Here is a 7,703-nt window from a genome sequence, read left to right on the forward strand (position 1 = left end):
TGCTTTTGCATTGGCAGGTGGGTTTTTTTACCAGCTGAATCACCAGGGAAGATTATATAGCCTTTTTATTTCCAGGCATTGTTTTAAATTTTTGGACTCAGAGGGAGAGGGAGAGGGTGGGATGATTTGGGAGAATGGCATTCTAACATGTATACTATCATGTAAGAATTGAATCGCCAGTCTATGTCTGACGCAGGATACAGCATGCTTGGCGCTGGTGCATGGGGATGACCCACAGAGATGTTATGGGGAGGGAGGTGGGAGGGGGGTTCATGTTTGGGAACGCATGTAAGAATTAAAGATTTTAAAATTAAAAAAATAAAAAACTAAAAAACAAAAAAAATTAAAAAATAAAATAAAATAAAATTGGTGGTTCTCAGCTGGGGGTGATTTTGTTCCCCTGAGGGGACATTTGGAGGTCTGAGATGTTTTTGGTTACCGCAGCTAGGAAGAGTCTCCTATCAGCATCTAGTGGTAGAGACTAAGGATTCTGCCAAATGTGCTGAAATACACAGACAGCCCTCACAATAGACAATTATCAGGCCCCAAATGTTGATAGTGCCAAGACTGAGAAACCCTGTTTTAAATAATGTAACAAATATGAACTCACTTAACCCTCACGCAACCCTTCAGGCAGAAAAGTAACTTGTCCAATGTTTCTACGTGATAGAGAGGCTAGGCCAAAGGGAGAGAAATGCAAGCATTAAAGAGAGGAGCTATTATAGTAATCAGTTCAGTTCAGTTCATTTCAGTCGCTCAGTCGTGTCCGACTCTGTGACCCCATGAATCTTAGCACGCCAGGCCTCCCTGTCCATCACCAACTCCTGGAGTTCACTCAGACTCACAGCCATTGAGTCAGTGATGCCATCCAGCCATCTCATCCTCTGTCATCCCCGTCTCCTCCTGCCCCCAATCCCTCCCAGCATCAAAGTCTTTTCCAATGAGTCACCTCTTCGCATGAGGTGGTCAAAGTACTGGAGTTTCAGCTTTAGCATCATTCCTTCCAAAGAACTCCCAGGGCTGATCTCCTTCAGAATGGACTGGTTGGATCTCCTTGCAGTTCAAGGGACTCTCAAGAGTCTTCTCCAACACCACAGTTCAAAAGCATCAATTCTTCGGCGCTCAGCTTTCTTCACAGTCAAACTCACATCCATGCATGACCACTGGAGAAACCATAGCCTTGACTAGACAGACTTCTGTTGGCAAAGTAATGTCTCTGCTTTTGAATATGCTATCTAGGTTGGTCATAACTTTCCTTCCAAGGAGTAAGCGTCTTTTAATTTCATGGCTGCAATCACCATCTGCAGTGATTTTGGAGCCCCCCAAAATAAAGTGTGATACTGTTTCCACTGTTTCCCCATCTATTTCCCATGAAGTGATGGGACCAGATGCCATGATCTTTGTTTTCTGAATGTTGAGCTTTAGGCCAACTTTTTCACTCTCGTCTTTCACTTTCATCAAGAGGCTTTTTAGTTCGTCTTCACTTTCTGCCATAAGGGTGGTGTCATCTGCATATCTGAGGTTATTGATATTTCTCCTGGCAATCTTGATTCCAGCTTGTGCTTCTTCCAGCCCAGTGTTTCTCATGATGTACTCTGCATAGAATATGAACCTAAATAAAATTTAAGGTCAGGTGACTTATAAGAAGGATGTATATATTTTTTTTCTTAAGGAAAAGTATAATCCCCAGTGAAAATATTTTAGTTTTGAAACTTTGGATGCCAAATAATAGAACCCTGAAATATATAGAGCAACAGTAAGACTGTTGGACATGTAGGAAGTAATTGAAATATAGTAGTAGTTTTTTTTTTGTAAACAGCCTTATTAAAGTATAACTGACATATAATAGACTGCACAAATTAAAAAACATAATTTCATAAGTTTTAATATATGGCTATACCTCTGAAATCTTTACCACAATCAATGAACATGTTTATTACTCCAAGATTTCTCCTTCCTTTATAATGTGTAGTTTTTTCTTTCTCTCACTTGCTGGTCCTTTTTCCAATCTTTGTCAACTTTTTTTTTTCAAGTAATCAATAAAATACTTAAAAAAAATTTTTTTTACTTAAAAAAAATTTTTTTTTCCTTTACAATACTGTATTGATTTTGCCATACATCAACATGAATCTGCCACGTGTGTACATAAGTTCCCACTCCTGAACCCCCCTTCCACCTCCCTCCCCAAACCATCCCTCTGGGTTATCCCAGTGCAACAGTCCCAAGCATCCTGTATCCTGCATTGAACCTAGACTGGCGATTCGTTTCTTATATGATATTATACATGTTTCAGTGCCATTCTCCCAAATCATCCCACCCTCTCCCTCTCCCACAGAGTCAAAAAGTCTGTTCTGTACATCTCTGTCTCTTTTGCTGTCTCGCATACAGGTTATCGTTACCATCTTTCTAAATTCCATATATATGTGTTAGTATACTGTATTGGTGTTTTTCTTCCTCTTTGTCAACTTTTGATCTACTTTCTATTACTGTAGATTAGTTTGCATATTCTGGAGTGTTTCTGTAAGTGAACTCATATAGTAATTACTCTTTTGGAGGGATATGTTTTCTATCATGAATCATCCTTGTCATTGCATATATCAGCTGTTTACTTCTTTTTATTGATAGATGGTATTCCATTATGTAGATACACAATTTGTTTATCCCATTCACCTTTTGGTGGACATTTGGTTATTTCCAGTTTGGGGCCATTACAAATAAAGATGCTATAAACATTCACGAACAAGTCTTTGTATGAACAGATGCTTTTGTCTCTCTTGGGTAAATATCTAGGAATGAAATGGCTGGATCATATGGTAAGAATATGTTTAATATTTTTAAAAACTGCCAAACTGTTTTTCAAAGTTATTGTTCCATTTTACATTCCCACCAGCTTTGTTAGAGAGTTCCAGTTGCTCCACACCCTCTCCAGTATTTGTTATGGTGCATCTTTATAAAAATTTCAGACATTCTAATAGGTGTGTAGTTATCAATGTGTTTGGGCTGCTGTAACAAAATACCATAGACTGGGTAGCTTATAAACAGAAGAAATTTTACTTCTCACAGTTCTGGAGGCTGGCGAGTCTAAGATCACATCTTGGGCTCTGGTGAGGACTTGATTCCTGGCTCAGAGATGACTGTATTTTCACTGTAACTTCACATGGTGAAAGGGGTGAGGGAGTTCTCTGGGGCCTCAGAGCCCTATTGCCATTCATGAGGACTCTACCCTCATGACCTGAGTACCTAAAAAGTCCCTACTATCTAAAATCATTACCTAAGGGTTAGGGTTTCAACATCTGAATACTGAGGGAACACAAACATTCAGACCATACCAGGAGTGCTATCTTGTATTCTCTAATGTAAGTAACTGGTGATGGTTAATATCTTTTCCTATGCTAATTTATCATTGATATATCTTGTTTCATGCAATGCCTGTTCAAATCTTTTATTTATTTTCATATATATAGATGTATTTTTGTTGTTGTTTAGACAGTTGTGTCCGACTCTTTTACGACCCCTTAATCTCAGAAAGATTGAGATTGATATGAGGAACTGGTTCAAGCAGTTATGGAGACTGAAAAATCCTATGATCTGAAAGCTAGAGACCCAGGAAAGTCAGTGGTGTAGTTCCAGTACAGGCCCAAAGTCTTGAGAACTAGGGAGTCAGTGGTATGTTTCCCAGTTGGAGTCTGTAGGCAAGAACCAGGTGAAGTGATGATGTAAGTCCAGTAAGTTCTGAGTGCAGAGAAGATCAATGCCCCAATTCAGTAGTCAGGCAGAGAGCCAGTTGTATCTTCCTCTGCCTTTTCATTTTATTCAGGTCCTCAATAGATTGGATGACGCCTACTCACATTGAAGAGGGCAACTTGCTTTACTCAGGATACTGATTCAAATGCTAATCTCATCCAAAGAAACCCAGAAATAATAGGTCAGTGACCAAATCAGATTAGATCAGGTGTATCTCATTTTCTTGCTTCCTTACTGAGGAATTTTAGCTTTTCATTTTCTCAACCTTTCCTTTTTCAGAATAGGCTCTTTGCCCCATCTTTGCAAAACCAAAATGTTTTTGTCAAAACAACCAGTGTGTTAAGAGTGAAGTAATCCTCTATTTCTGGAGAAATGGAAAAAGTTCTCACAGTTTTAAAATGGCAAATTTTCTTAATCCTAGTCCTTAGGATTTCCTAAAAAATTGAAGTTTGATTTTACTGAGGGCACTTTATTATGATGGGTTAAACATTTCAATACATTTGAATTAAGCAAATTCAAAAAAGAGAAAAGATATTCTAAAACTTATATATACAAACACAAAGTTTATAAAAGTGAAAGGGAAATTCCATTATAGACTGTTAAAGCTGTCTTTTGGCCTCTAAAGCTATGTTTTGGTTTATAAAGCTATATTTTGGTTTACAAAACTATGTCTTGTGTTGGGTGTACATTTGTTTTCTGAATTGCCTAGTTGGAAGAAACTGCTAGAAAATGATTTTTGTCTTTATCAAAACACTTTTGAAATTAGACATCAGGTTGTTGGGTTTTTTTGGAAATCTTGATGTCTGGAGTTGAGGAAACGTCCCATTTTAAAACTCTTAAAGCTAGCCTGGTGGTGGTGATTTAGTCACTAGGTTGTGTCAGTGTTGTTGGGACCCTGTGGACTGTCACCCGCCAGGCTCCTCTGTCCATGGGATTTTCCAGGCAAGAACACTGAAGTGGGTAGCTATTCCCTTCTTCGGGGGATCTTCCCAACCCAGGGATCAAACCTGGGTCTCTTGCGTTGCAGCCTGATTCTTTATCAACTGAGTCACTAGGGATGCCTACCTGGGTATAATCCCATCTCTACAACTAATTAATTGCATGGTTTTGGAGAAGTACATAACTTTTCTGTGGCTCAGTTTCTTCATCTGTAAAACAAAGATAATTCATTCTAATGGTTGGAAGGTACTAGGTTGACAGAATATGCTGATGGCTTTGAGAAGGAGTGTGTGTGTGTGTGTGTGTGTGTGTGTGTGTGTGTGTGTGTGTGTGAGTGAGTGAGGGAGGGAGGGAGAGAGAGAGAGAGAATACTAGCAAAGGAAATCAGTCTGCATGATAGGAGGAAACCAGTAGAGTATGGCCTTTAGAAATTAGTTTGTGATTAACTGAATTAAATGCTGCTGTTTAGTATATTAACTAAGATTTACGACTGCTGTTGGGTTTGGCCATTCAGCAGTGCTTGGTGACTTTGAGGACAGCAATTTTGGTGGAGGGGTGTGGACAAAAGCTTGGTTGGAATGGTTTCAAGAGGTAGGGAGAGAAATAGGAACAACAAATACAGACATTAAAATGTTTTATATTAAAAGTGATAAACAGAATGTAATGTCTTTGAAATAATAGGTTGCATTTATTGAGTACTTACTGTGTGACAGATGGTATTTTAGGCATGTTTGAAAAGTGGAAGTGAAAGTGTTAGTCACTCAGTTGTGTCGACTCTTTGCAACCCCTTGGGTCCATGGGACTTTTCCAGACAAGAATACTGGAGTGGGTTGCCATTTCCTTCCCCAGGGGATCTTCCTGACCCAGGGATTGAACCTGGGTCTCCTGCATTGTGAAGTGAAGTGAAGTCGCTCAGTCGTGTCCGACTCTTTGCGACTCTATGGACTGTAGCCTACCAGGCTCCTCCCTCCATGGAATTCTCCAGGCAAGAGTACTGGAGTGGGTTGCCATTTCCTTCTCCAGGGTATCTTCCCGACTCAGGGATTGAACCTGGGTCTCCTGCATTCCAGGCAGACGCTTTAACCTCTGAGCCACCAGGGAAGCCCTGCATTATAGGCAGACTCTTTACCATCTGAGCCACTGGAGAAGCCCAACTTGTTTAATGAGGAACAACAAATATAGCAGGTCTTTGGTTTGCATGATAATATAATATAATACCACACCCACTAAAACCATGTGAAGCAATCTTGAAAATCAATGGGAAAGATTATGATGTTCTGTGACCTTTGAAGTTTTTGTCAAAACATTCAGCATTTTAACTAGCTCTGTTAGTTATTAAATAAATGAGTGGAGCTAATATTTATAGTACACTGTAATTTAAAACATTAGAAATGTTAAAGATGAAAGACAGTGTTTGCTAGTTTTACTATGACGTACCAAGATTAGTTTGAACAGTGCTTGCCTTCTTCTCTACATTTGTGAATCAGCTTCCAGCCTTCCAGCCTTTTCTCTATGTTGTGAAATAGTTCTGAGGGTTCATTTAATGTGAAGTTTTTGTGGTTGTCAGTCCTTCTGGGACATCTTATCCTTTTCATCACAACTACTTCCTTCACTAAGTCCCTCAGGCTGCTTATCTGCTCCTCTGTGGATCTGGGTCTGAGTGCACCCTGCCTGTTATTATATGCCAAAGTTTAAAAAAAAAAAATTTTTTTTTTCTTTTTTTTCTGAGACCAGGAGGGAGAAGTCAGTGGAACAGGAGTATAGCGAGCAAGAGAATCCCAGAGACTGGGGAGCCTGGTGGGCTGCCATCTATGGGGTCACACAGAGTCGAACACGACTGAAGTGACTTAGTAGCAGCAGCCTGTAAGTGGAAAAGACTGGTTCCTAAGGGCAGGCTATCTCACCTGAACTCAGCTCTGCAGGGCCCTCTGGGTGCATAAGATCTGAAGAAACTCGTAAGCAGCTTCAGTTTGCTTTCTCTGCTGGTATCCAGTTTTTCAGACACAAATTCCCCATCTTTCATTTGGTCAGTCTTGCTGGTGGTTGGTACTGTTGGGAAAATGAGAGTTGAAAACAAAATCTCTTGTGACACCAGGAAACTGTTCCACAAAACTGTTCCACAAAGGCTGAAGATGAAAAAGTTTTATTATTTTATTTTTTAATTAATTTTTTAATTGAAGTCGAATTGCTTTACAGTGTCGTGTTAGTTTCTGCTGTGTGACAATGCGAGTCAGCCATGAAAGTGTTAGGGGATCAGTTGTGTTCAGCTCTGTGACTGTAGCCTGCCAGGCTACTCTGTCCTTGGAATTTTCCAGGCAAGCATACACAAGTGGGTGATCATTTCCTTCCCTAGGGAATCTTCCTTACCCAGGGCTCAAACCCAGGTCTCCTACATTGCAGGCAGATTCTTTATTGTCTGAGCCACTAGGGTAGCTGATGTTAGTCAGCGATCAATATACATATATCCACTCCCTTGTGAGCCTCCCTTCCACTCCTTGCCACCATCCCACCCTTCTAGGTCATCACAAAGCACAGAGCTGAGCTCCTTAGCTATCTATTTTATATATAATAGTGTGTATGCATCAGGCCTACTCTGTTAATTCATCCCAGCTTCTCCTTCCCCCACAGCGTCCACAAATCCATTCTCAATGATTGCATCTCTATTCCTACCCCCAGTTTATTATTGAATGAGGGTTTAAGCAGAATGGAATGCACATCACAGGCAGTCAGCTAAGGAGAAAGTGCAGGCAGAAGGAAGTCTCACCCTCTCATCTAGCCAGGCAGATACAGCCCTCCACATTCGTGTTCTCAAGATAAACGGTAAGCACTCCTCAGGTAAGAGGACATGCCAGCCCTGTTGATCGCCAACCGTTCATCCTAGATTCACTTGGTAATTGGGGTGACCACCTGTGTTTGTTAATTGTCTTCATCTGGAAGAATAATGAAGTTTCTCTTCTCTCTCTGGAGCCAGAGGGCTAAATTGAACTCTCATGGAGACTGGGAGATGGGGCCCCTCTTTC

The 7,703-nt window shown here is 40.4% G+C and overlaps 1 non-coding gene across 1 annotated transcript; it reads right to left on the bottom strand.

The window, feature by feature from the left end:
* Positions 1-5,711: 5,711 nt before the first annotated feature.
* Positions 5,712-5,784, bottom strand: TRNAS-GGA (transfer RNA serine (anticodon GGA)). The gene has a single exon. It is a non-coding gene; the product is annotated as a tRNA-Ser (tRNA).
* Between the last annotated feature and the right edge of the window lie 1,919 nt (positions 5,785-7,703).

Source organism: Capricornis sumatraensis, chromosome 16 (genome assembly GCF_032405125.1).
Source record: "Capricornis sumatraensis isolate serow.1 chromosome 16, serow.2, whole genome shotgun sequence".
Taxonomy (NCBI): domain Eukaryota; kingdom Metazoa; phylum Chordata; class Mammalia; order Artiodactyla; family Bovidae; genus Capricornis; species Capricornis sumatraensis.